The following is a 12,508-nucleotide window of genomic DNA, read 5'->3' as shown; positions in this document are numbered from 1 at the left end:
TTAGACTATCCTTTGACTCCATTTTTATTTGCCAGGTACTTGTGACCTAGAATGGCCACTGTTGGAAACAGGATACAGGGCTAGATGGACCATTGTTTTGACCCGGTATGGCTATTCTTATGTTTTATGTTCTTATGTACAGTGGCAAGAGGAATTAGGGAGGGGGGAGCTAAGCCCTTTGAAGTGCAAGCTGAGGTAGCTGACTCTGCAGACAAGAAAGCTGGCTCTGTGCCAGACTTACTTGGTAATTGTTGTCTCCACAGTCTGGATGGAAAATCCTTTTTTTATATTTCTGTGAGTTTTGCTACAGTCGCTTATTAACTCTCAATACACTGGGTTTGTTGTTTTTTTTCTGAGTTTTATATAATTTTATACAAATTTACTGAAGGAAAGGTTATTACTACTTATATTTATCTTTAAGATTACTTTTTCCTTTGACGTAGAGGCATATTTTCAAAGCACTTAGACTTAAAAAGTTACATAGTAACTTATGGAACTTTGTAAGTCTAAGTGCTTTGAAAATGAGCTTCTTAAAGTGTCTCACAGTTTTTGTAAACTATATGCCTGTTACCGGAAAGCTCTCCTCTCTGATTCCCTCTTTTTTTCTGTGCTGATCTCACAGTGGGTATTCATGCATTGTTTAAACAGTCAGCGAAAGGAATATTCAGTTTCTCTTAATTTTCAATTGATTATTGCAAATAAATGAAACAGTTCCTTCAGGACTAGATAGGGTTACCATATTTGCTCCCCCAAAAAAGAGGACACATGTACCACCCCTGCCACACCCACCCCGCCCTGTCACATACCACCCCACCCCTTTCACACCCCTACTCTGCCATCCCCGTCACACCCCCTCCTAAGGGTGTCCTAGCCTCCCCTTACCTTACTGTACTGCCCTGATGGTCTAGTGACCTCTTCGGGGCAGGAAAGAGCCCCCTCTTTCCTGCCCTGAATGGCTGCAGGCTGTGTTGCTCCCTCCCGTATCGGCACCGATTCAAAATGGCCACCGAAAGTGACCTTGCAAGACATCTGCAGAAGTCTCGCGAGGCCACTTCAACTCTCGGTGGCCATTTTTAATCAGTGCCGATACGGGAGGGAGCAAGACAGCCTGCAGCAGGGGGCTCTTTCCTGCCCCGAAGAGGTCACTAGACCACCAAGGCAGTACAGTAAGGTAAGGGGAGGGAAAGATAGGACACCACTAGGCCCGCCCACCAGCCTGCCTGTTTGTCTGCAAATCTAGATGAACGGGCAGGCTGGCAAAACCTGCCCGGTTGCCCGGCCATGTCCTGAAAAAGAGGACATGTCCAGGTAAAACCGGACATATGGTAACCCTAGGACTGAAGAAAAAGACATACTACACTGTGAAAAAACCATGACTTTTTGTCAGGTGTCCTGTATAGCGCTGGAGTCCCTTCAGGAGAAGGGAATCCAAGGCACATTGGGGCCCTCTTACCCTACCTGGAATTCAGGAGGGGACTCAATCAGGAAGGTTGCAGAGAGGAGGGACCCAGCCTCCTGGGTGTATCATCCTTGGGGCAAAAGACCCCTGTGGACCTTAGCCCTAAACAGCCAACAAGCAGAAAAGTCAGAATTTACTCTGAAGGAGATGGTTTTTATTTTTATTTCATTTTGTTTTATTTTTACAGACACAAAATACAGAAAATGGGAGAAATAGGCTGCTGTTAAATCTATTTCGCCACCCCCCACTCCCCATACAGACTAACCCAGACTGATTACCATGCCCAGCATCTGCTGGAGACGGAGAAATTGCTGATTCTCTGAGGACTACATAAGACAATTATGGGCTCTCTCAGAGATCAGTTCTCAGTCTCCATCTGCTCTGGGAGAGCATGACCCATCAGTCTGGGATAGGAGACAGTGTCCAATTGTGGATTAGGAACTGGTTAAAAGGAAGAAAATAGAGAGTGGGGTTAAATGGTCAGTATTCTCAATAGAGAAGGGTAGATAGTGGGGTTCCCCAGGGGTCTGAGCTGGGATTGCTGCTTTTTAACATATTTATAAATGTTAGAAATTATTAGAAAAGGAATGGAAAACAAAAATGAGAATATCATAATGCCTTTGTATCGCTCCATGTTGCAACATGCAGTTCTGGTCACTGTATCTCAAAAAAGATACAGGGGTGTAGCCACTGGTGGGCTTGGGTGGGCCTGGACCCACCCAGGCTCAGGCCCACCCAGTATTGGTGCACATCTGACAGCCAGCATGGGGGAAGTAAGCTGGGCTCTGGTGATCCTGCATCTCCCTCTCCCCATCCCTTAATGAGCTTCTCTCCTCAAAAGGGCAGCAGCAATGATTCCTACATGCTGCCTGTGGCTGACCCAGAAATTTTCTCTCTGCTTCATCCCACCCCCTTCTACCACAACTTCCTATTTTTGCTGTGCAGAATGCAGCAGAAGGAAGGTTTCAGGGTCAGCCGCAGGCAGCATGTAGGAATCACTGCTGCTGCCATTTTGAGGAGAGAAGCTTGTTAAGGTAGACGGGAGGGGGGAGATATAGACCAGGAATGCTAGGGAAAGGAGGGAGAAAGGGAAGACAGGGAGAATTGTTGACCACAGGGAGGGAGGGTGAGAGAGATGCTGCAAGGGAGGGAGAGGAATGAGAGATGCTGCATGGAGTGGGGGGGGGGGGGGGGAGATTGACAAGACAGGGAGAGATGCTGCATGGGGGGAGACAGGAAAGAGGGAAAGATGCTGCATGAGGGTGGAGAGGGGCTAGAGAGGAAAAGATGCTGCATGGGGTGGAGAGGGGCAAGAAATGGAAAGATACTGCACTGGGAGAGAAGGGCAAGAGAGGGAAAGATGCTGCATGGGGGAGAGGGGCAAAAGAAGGAGAAATGTTGGACATAGCAATGGAGGGGACAGAGGGAGAGATGTTGCATGAGGGAGAAGAGAAATGTTGGACATAGGGTGAAAGGGAGAGAGAGAGGGGGGGACAATGGGAGTGTGAGAAGAGAGAGGGAGAGGTGTTGGACATGGCAGTGGAGGGGATAGAGGGAGAGATGCTACGGGGGGGGGGGGGGGGGGGAGGGAGAAAGATGTTGGATCCAGGGTGAAAAAGAGAGAGAGAGAGATAGTGGACAATGGGGGAGATGTACAGGTTAGTGGGTGGGAGGAAGTACAACAACTTGTACTTCCTCCCACCAACTAACCATTGGGATTGGAGAACAGAAGTATCTAATTCCAACACAAATATTCTATTTGTGAGCATCTAGCTGGTGTGAATTCACTTCAAAACCTGAACCACTCCAGCCAATGACAAAAACAGTAAAACTAAGCAAAGGTACAATTCCTTCTTCCACCACTAGGGGCTCACAAAAGTGGCATTATGGAAAAAAAGTGAGAGAATTTTCTGGTTGTGTTAACCCAGTCTTTCCTATAGCAATCCGATTCCTCTGGGAGCAGCATTCCTGAACCGGAGGCATAGAACTCTGGGCACCAGTGAGAACAAACCTAGTCTGTGTAGTGTTTTAAAGAGAAATTGTGAAGTTTCCTTGTGTTTTGTGTCATCGGTTGTGCCTGTGTACAAAGACTGACACAGAACACATATAGCGAGAACTACAAACTCATACTTACCTGGGTGGGTTGGATCCTGTTTTCTTCTGGGTGTTCCTGAAGTTCTCCTTGTCTGAGGAGAGAAAAGCAAAATTTAAGAACAGAATCATTTCTATATAGTTAGAGAGAAAATAAAGGAGGTGTGAGAAATAGAAATCTGAAACTTATCTGATAGCTGACATTTCAGTGGTAGCTCAGAAGGGTTGTCTGAAATGGAGATACAAAGAATGTTAGTGATATGAGCCTGACACTGTTGTAACTCATTATAATAATTCGGACATAGCTGTTTTATAAATGTAAAAAATTTTTGCTAGCAAATTGTTTTACTTAAAGATGTCTATATTTTAATCTATTTTATCAACTAAAATAAAAAAAAATCTTAAACATCAAAGTTCTTGTACTTCCTCCCACCAACTAACTATTGGGATTGGGAAACAGATGCACCTAATTCCAACAGAAATATTCTCCTTGTGAGCATTTAGCTAGTGTTGTCAGAGGCAGGTGTAATTAGGGAATGGAACAAGACAGGGTAGAGGAGAAAATGGCCTAGTGGTTAGGGTGGTGGCCATTGGTGGAGGGGAACTGAGTTCGATTCCCACTTCAGGCACAGGCAGCTCCTTTGTGACTCGGGCAAGTCACTTAACCCTCCATTGCCCCATGTAAGCCACATTGAGCCTGCCATCAGTGAGAAAGCACAGGGTACATATGTAACAAAAAAAAAATGGACAGCAACTGCTTGAAGGAGAGAACAGACAGGAAAATAGAAAAGAATAACTGGAATCAACATGATGGAAAAATAAAATGTCCAGACAAAAGCATTTTGTTTTTAATTTATTAACTGAAATGTTAGCCTTAGGAAATGTACATAGCAGATTTCTTTGTATTATGTTCACTAGAAAAGGAAATGCTTTTCCATTTTTATTTCTCCAGTGTTTATCTTTTTATTTCGCCACTGTTTATCTTCTTGGAGTTCCCAGTTCAATTTTTGTCTACATATTTTTATTTTTAATTTGTGATCCCTTGTTCTGTATTTGATGATGATATGTCGATGGGATAGTATTGGCAGGTGGGCAGATCAGAGGGGAGGCAGGGAAGAGAGAGGATCTGGGAGGCCCCCTCCTTTATTTTCTGGCCTGGGTCCAAGCATGTCTAACACCGGCCCTGACCATTGCTGTAGCTGGTGGGGTTCCCCAAGTATCACCAGCTGAGGACCTCCTCCAAAGACAGCCAGATCTTTTTTCTACCAAACTCTGCAGTTGATGGCAGCATCCTTGAGCTACTATCAACTAAACATGTGTGAGGTGCTGGCATAGTGGCTCATGGATGTTTCTGCTGTCTGCCAAGCTTGGAAAAAGGAAGTTCTGGCTGGCTTCGGAGAAAGTCTTCAGCAGACAGACTTTGGGGATCCTCATTAGCTAAAGTATTTATATTTTGAGTTGGGAGGTGCTGGGGAAGGTGTGGAGAGTGGGAAGAGGGTGGTAGCTGACAGAAACGTTTGTGCCCACCCAGTTTGATCTCAGGCCCACTCAAAACTGACTATATAGTGGAATTAGAAAAGGTACTGAGAAGGGCGATGAAAATGATAAAGGGGATAGGATGACTTCCCTATGAGGAAAGCCTAAAGAAGCTAGAACTCTTCAGCTTGGAGAAGAGACAGCTAAGAGGAGATGATAAAGGTCTATAAAATACTGAGTGGAATGAGTAGATGTGAATCACCTGTTTACTCTTTCCAAAACTACTAGAACTAGGGGGCTTGAGTAGTAAATTTAAAACAAGTTGGAGAAAATATTTCTTCACTTGTGCAATTAAACTCTGGATTTCGTTGCTAGCGAATGTGGTAAAAACAGTTAGCAGGGTTTTAAAAAAGGTTTGAATAATTTCCTAAAGGAAAAGTCCATAAGCCCTTATTAAGATGGATTTGAGAAAATACACTACTTTTTTCTTGAATAAGCAGCATAAAATCTGTTTTACTCTTTTGGGATCTTGCCAGGTGCTAGTGAACTTGATTGGCCACTGTTGGAAAGAGGATACTGGACTTAATGGACCTTTGCCCGTCCTAGTATGGCAAAGCTTATGTTATGACATGCAGAGAATTGAAAACAAGAGTTCTGCCCAGGGAGGATTAGACCCTGAAACTGGGTGCTGATCAATTGGATGGCAGCCTGCCAAACTGAAGAAAAGGAAGTTGAGTGACTGGAGAGATGGATTCTGAATTACTGCAGAGATGAAAGTTAAGCTTTAGTGGGAAAAAAGATGTCTGCCTGATGACTGGATAGATGAAAGGTTCAATGCAGGAAGGATATTTGGGGCAATTCTATAAACTCACGCCTAGAGCTACTTGCCTCTTAGGTGCATGAAAGGCACCTTTAATAGGTGTTTTCATGCATAAGTGCACTAGGTGTTATTCTATAAAGTAGTACCTTAGGGGTCCTTTTACAAAGGCACACTATCTTTTTTAGCATGCGCTAAATGCTAGAGATGCCCATATATTCCTATGAGCACCTCTAGTGTTTAGTGCATGCTAAAAGTGCTAGCACGCCTTTGTAAAAGACCCTTCAGGTCAGCGTAAACATAGGAGGAGCATGGGCAGACCCATTGGCATGGCATCAAATAGCACGCTATCAGTTATGCATGTCACATGGGCACTTAGACATGGCAAAGAAACAGAGGAACAGCAACAAGTCAAGCACATTGAGGGTGACAAATGATTGAACAGTCGACGATGTTCAATATATTGTAGCTTTATTGTAATATCCAAGACTCGACACGAGTTGTGTTTCGGCCAAAAATGGCCATCCTCAGGAGTCTTCTATTGAATGCACGGAAATCCTAACTAGCTTCTGTTAAATATGTATGTTGTCTTATGCCTTGTGGGTCACACCTCATAAAACAATCGTAGACGCTGAAACTCTCCACTTAGGCATGACTATTTACACCTGTCATTGACATGGTTTAAAGGGTCTTGCCTAAGGTTTGGCATGCCAATATGGGTTTACACTAGTATTCTATAATGACTTAGACATGGTTAAATACCGATATAAAACTGGCGTTAAGCACACCCCATTGTAGTGCTTAAATGAGATGCCATGTTAGAAAATTGCCTCCATTGGGTTTTATAAAAAAGATATTGGCCTCTTTGGTGAAAAGGAGAATGCTCTCTCGGGTTAGAGAGGGACAGAGAGCTAAGGACAGCTTGCTCTTGAACCCAAGATAGAGAATTCTGCTCTTCAGAGCGGGATGCAGAGAAAACTCTTACAAGGGCAAAGGGTCATGGATTTAATGTACCACCTTTCTGAGGTATAACCAAAGCAGGTACTTTCTCTCTCCCCAGGGGGCTCACAGTCTACGTTTTTGTACCATAAAACTAGGAGCTGAGGAAATGACCAATAGGGTCAGAGCATGTGCTTAGGGGGATGAAGAATGAACATAGTAAGTCTCTAAGGGCCCCTTTTACCAAGCTGCGGTAAAAGGACCCCTGTGGTAGCATTGGCACATGGATTTGTCACACATTAACACCCCCTTTTACCTCAGTGGGTAAAAGGCTTTTTAAAAACAAAAAGAAGGAAATGACTGTGCTGTAAGTTAAACACTTGCTGCGCAGCCATTTCCTGGGGACCCCTTACCGCCACCTATTTAGCATGAGGAAGGGCTCCCGCGTTAACCCGGTGGTTACTGGGCAGCACATGATGCTGCCCAATGACCACTGGGTAAGCCCTCAGCACTAAAAAAATTAAAATATTTTTAAGCACTGGAAATGGAGAATGGTGGGGACAGAAACTACCGCTGGGCTCCTTCGATAGCCCACAGTAGGCTTGCCACTCCTTTATAAAGGGGTACCTAAGTGACTGGAGGAAATGGGTCACATGCAAGTGGTGCTGCATCTACCAGGAAGCTGATGCTAGCTTGAATTAGGGTTACCATATTTGCGGAGACAAAAAAGAGGACACAAAAAATAAAATGCTGCCCTGCCCCCAGCCTTGCCCCACCATGCCGCACCCCACTACACAGTCACCTTGACCCCCCCCCCCCCAAGAAAACCATGTCTCCCTTTCCTTTCCCTTCACCCCTTCATGTACGTTCTCATCATCACCAATTTTTTTCCAGCCTCCTCCCTGCACCTATACTCCATCTACCTTTTTAACAGCCCCCTCCATTTCGCCACCCACCCACCTACATGACTCCATCCATCCATCTACCCACCTTGCCTCCTGCCCTGAGTCAAGTCAGGGTGCCATCCCTGAACCTACCATAACACACCTTGGTGGTCTAGTGGCCTCTTCGGGGCAGTAAAAAACCTCACTGTTTCCTGCCCACTGTCTCTCACCTCCTCGCTGCTGCCACTTCCTTAAAATGGCTGCCAAGACTTCAAGTGGCAGCCTCCTCTCAGCAGCCATTTTGAAAAAGCAGCAGAGTGAGGAGGTCAGCAGCAGCAGGCAGGAAACAGTGGGGTTCTTTCCTGACCCAGAGGTCACTAGACTACCAGGCCATGTTACGGTAGGTTCAGAGAGAGCACCCTGAGGCTTGGGGAGAAGGAGAGCCTGCCAGCTCACCTGCCTGCCAGCCAGCTAGCCTGCCTGCCAGCTAGCCAGCCTGCAAACCTGGACAAATGGGCTGGCTGCAATAAAACACCCAGACCCCCGACAGTCCCCTGAAAAGAAGGACATGTCCGGGGAAATCTGGACATATGGTAACCCTAGTTTGAATTATATAAGATAAATATAAATACAATAAATGTAAATGTGCCACATAACTGTGGGGGCAGAGCAGTGTGTGTGTGTGTGTGTGTGTGTGTTGCTAGTTGGGGAGTGAGCAATAGTTATGTGGAGGTAGTTGTGAGGGTGTGGAAGTAGTTCTGGAGTAATTTGGAGGAGTGTAGTTAGACAAAATTAGTGAATTTACAGGGGTCATTGGGGAGTTATTTTGGGGATGGGAATATTTAGGGGTGGTGGAGCAGTTGCAGAAGGGTAGTTTTGGGGATTAGGGCAGATTGTGGGGTGGTGGGGCACTTGCAAGGTGAGGTAGTTTTGGAAGGTTGGGGCAGAACAGGAAAGAGGCAATTAGAAAGGAGGAATTCCCTAACTGCAGAGGGATCCCAGGATTTATCAAAACAGGCAGTGACTTGCCAAGTACAGCAGAGTTAGCATTAAGAGGCTCTTGATAAGAAATTGATAATTCGGCACTGAATATAAATATTCTCAAGACACTTTTTTCTTGGGGGGGGGGGACTGGAAATAGTGAATTACACAATTTTAGTCTAATGCAAATGAGGTTCTATCTGGGGTGACAAAAAAGGATTTCTTATTCTCCAAGATCTGCAGTCATATCCACATAGACTTCTAATCATGAAATGTGATCAATAAACATCTTCACCCTAACCCCCACACCAAGAAAACACTTGAGTAGAGTGGTGCAATTTTGTGTCACAATGTAAAAATCATTCCTGTGTGAGACTTGAATTTTTGTATTATGTGCAGGAGCCTTGCTTTACTCTGTTGTTTACTGGTGGTTCTTACCTGAGACTGTACAGCAGTGAAAGGCTGGTTATACCCACTTTGCCATATTTACTACTACTACTACTACTACTTAACATTTCTAGAGCGCTACTAGGGTTACGCAGCGCTGTACAATTTAACAAAGAGAGACAGTCCCTGCTCAAAGAGCTTACAATCTAATAGACAAGTGAACGGTCGGTCCGATAGGGGCAGTCAAATTGGGGCAGTCTGGATTCACTGAACGGTAAGGGTTAGGTGCCGAACGCAGCATTGAAGAGGTGGGCTTTAAGCAAAGACTTGAAGATGGGCAGGGAGGGGGCTTGGCGTAAGGGTTCAGGAAGGTTGTTCCAAGCATAGGGTGAGGCGAGGCAGAATGAGCGGAGCCTGGAGTTGGCGGTGGTGGAGAAGGGTACTGAGAGGAGGGTCCGATAGGGGCAGTCAAATTGGGGCAGTCTGGATTCACTGAACGGTAAGGGTTAGGTGCCGAACGCAGCATTGAAGAGGTGGGCTTTAAGCAAAGACTTGAAGATGGGCAGGGAGGGGGCTTGGCGTAAGGGTTCAGGAAGGTTGTTCCAAGCATAGGGTGAGGCGAGGCAGAATGAGCGGAGCCTGGAGTTGGCGGTGGTGGAGAAGGGTACTGAGAGGAGGGATTTATCCTGTGAACGGAGGTTACGGGCGGGAACGTAAGGGGAGATGAGGGTAGAGAGGTAGTGAGGGGCAGCAGACTGAGTGCATTTGTAGGTAAGAAGGAGAAGCTTGAATTGAATGCGGTATCACTGTATGTTAAGTTTCTATGCTTCAAACCTGGAAGTGCTTCTCCCATAAAAATGCATTGAGTTATTTTTGAGGGAGAGGCTTATTTCTCTGGAACCCCTGGTCGGATCTGGCCCATTTTTGAACTTGATCTGTCTTTTCAACAGTTTTCCCCATGCCAAGTTTCATCCTATTCCATTTAATTTTCAAAGGGTTATTTTTACCTCAGACAGATGGACAGACAGACATTTCTCAACCTCTTTTGTATAATTCTTTCCAACATCCCTTGGGTAAGAATATAAATAACACTCACATAGACAGCTGAATGGGGTGGGCCACTGGGGCCATGTAGGGTTACCATACATCCAGATTTCCCCAGACATGTCTTCCTTTTCAGGGGACTATCGGGGGTCTGGGCGGTTGTTTTCAGCCTGCTCGTTTCTCAGGGTTTCTGGGCAGGTAGGTGGGCTGGCTGTTTGACTGGTGGGTGGGCTGGCCTTCTCCCTCACCCCCTACCATAATAGGCCCTGGTGATCCAGTGACCTCTTCAGGGCAGGAAAGAACCCCACTTTTTCCGGCTTCTGCCACTGACCTCCTTGCTCCTGCTGCTGCTGCTGCTTCTTGAAAATGATTGCTGAGACTTCAAGCTGTGGCCTTGCGAGACTTCTGCGGAAGTCTTGTGAGGCCTCTGCTTGAAGTCTCAGCAGTCATTTTCAAGAAGCAGCGACAGCGGGCAGGGAAGAGTAGGGTTCTTTCCTGCCCTGAAGAGGCCACTAGACCACCAGGGTAAGTTCAGGGAGAATGGATGGAGTTGTGTGTGAGTGGGTGGAGGGAGGAAGGGGGCTGGAAAAAAGGTGGAGGGAGGAAGGGGAATGGAAAAAAAGACTGGTGATGGGGACATACATGTAGGGTTACCATATTTTGTCCCCCAAAAAGAAGGACACATGCCCCGCCCCCCCCCCACCACACACCTGCCCTGCCCCCTTTCACACCCTCGCTCCGCCCCCTTTCACATTTTCTCCTCCCCCCTGTCACATACCCTATCGCCCCCCCCTCCCCGTCACCCCCTCCCCTTACCTTACTACTGCCCTGGTGGTCTAGTGACCTCTTTGGGGCAGGAAAGAGCCCCCTCTTTCCTGCCCGGAGCGCTGCCCTGCATGCATCCTTCCTGTTGCTGATATTCGGCGCCAAGTCAAAATGGCCACCATGAGTTGAAGTCTCGCGAGGTCACTTCAACTCTCGGTGGCCATTTTGAATCGGCTCCGAGGATCAGCAACAGAAAGGATGCATGCAGGGCAGGGTTCCGGACAGGAAAGAGGGGGCTCTTTCGTGTCCCGAAGACGGAAGAGGTCACTAGACCACCAGGGCACTAGTAAGTAAGGGGAGGGAAGGCTAGCAATCTGCCCGTTTGTCCAGAAATCCGGACAAACGGGCAGATTGGCAAAACCCGCCCAGTTGCCTGGACATGCCCTCAAAAAGAGGACATGTCCAGGTAAATCTGGACATATGGTAACCCTACATACATGGAAGGGGGAAGGGAAAAGGGGGAAATACAGAAGATGGGTAGAAGGGAGAGGAGGGGAGAGGGGGACATGCTGCTCATGGATGTTTGCTTTTTTTGGAAATGTATATCTTTTCAAAATTTGTGTTTAGCAGAGTATGAAAGAAAATGCATTTCTGTTTCACCAATATTTTCACTGCTTATAGAATCTGGCTTTCTTGGGGGTCAAGGCGACAGTGGGGTGGGGTGGGGTGAGGCGGGGTGGCATTTTATTTTTTGTGTTCTCTTTTTTGTCTCTGCAAATATGGTAACCCTAGGGCCATGGCCGAAACAATATTTTGCCCAACATAGCATCAAAAACTAAAGAGTTTGGAGCAGAGCCAGAGATTGGTTTATTTGGCTTCTTTAACCACAAAAATGTTCCGCTGCCCCAGTGCACATATTGTATTTGATCAGGAGATGGATTTGGAGAAGAATGAGCTCTTGAAGTTACAGAAGAACAAGGCTGATCATTTTGAGTTTCCTTTTTTTTTCCAGTCAGAAAGAAGTTGCAATTATGAGACATAAAAATGTGTTTTTAATGCAGGTTTCGACAAATCCGAGGCACTGGATCGCCATGGTGACTAGATATTTTCCTCTGGCACCTGGGATTCCCAAGGCCTTTTAAATAAAAAAAATAAAAAGGAATTCTGTTGCAGCAGGTAATGCAGTGGTTCCCAAGCCTGGTTCTGGAGGTACCCCAGCCAGTCAGGTTTTCAGGATATTCACAATGATTCATGAGAGAGATTTGCATGCAGTGGAAACAGTGCATGCAAATATCTCTCATGAATATTCATTGTGGATATCCTAAAATCTTGACTGGCTGGGGTGCCTCCAGGACCAGTTTTGGGAACCACTGAGCTAATGGCCAGTAGAGCAGGGGTTTCTTTCTTCCTGCACCCCACGGCTCAGTGCAGGAACTTTCATGTTGGGCTCATGGGGAGACTTGACAGCCTGAGGCAGTTTTTTTTCAGCACAGCTCAAACTCACACAGAGCTATGCAGTGCAGAGAATTTGAAGCCCATGCTCCAGTGGTGATTGCATCAGCTGAGGAAGTCCATGCTCCAACAGTGGCCACAGACATCCAGGTGGAGAGAAGGAAGGCTGACTAGCTTGGGAGGAGGAGGGACTGGGGGACTAACTGGCTTCTG

The sequence above is a fragment of the Microcaecilia unicolor genome, chromosome 7 (genome assembly GCF_901765095.1).
Source record: "Microcaecilia unicolor chromosome 7, aMicUni1.1, whole genome shotgun sequence".
Lineage (NCBI taxonomy): Eukaryota > Metazoa > Chordata > Amphibia > Gymnophiona > Siphonopidae > Microcaecilia > Microcaecilia unicolor.
Note: the sequence above shows the minus strand (reverse complement) of the source record.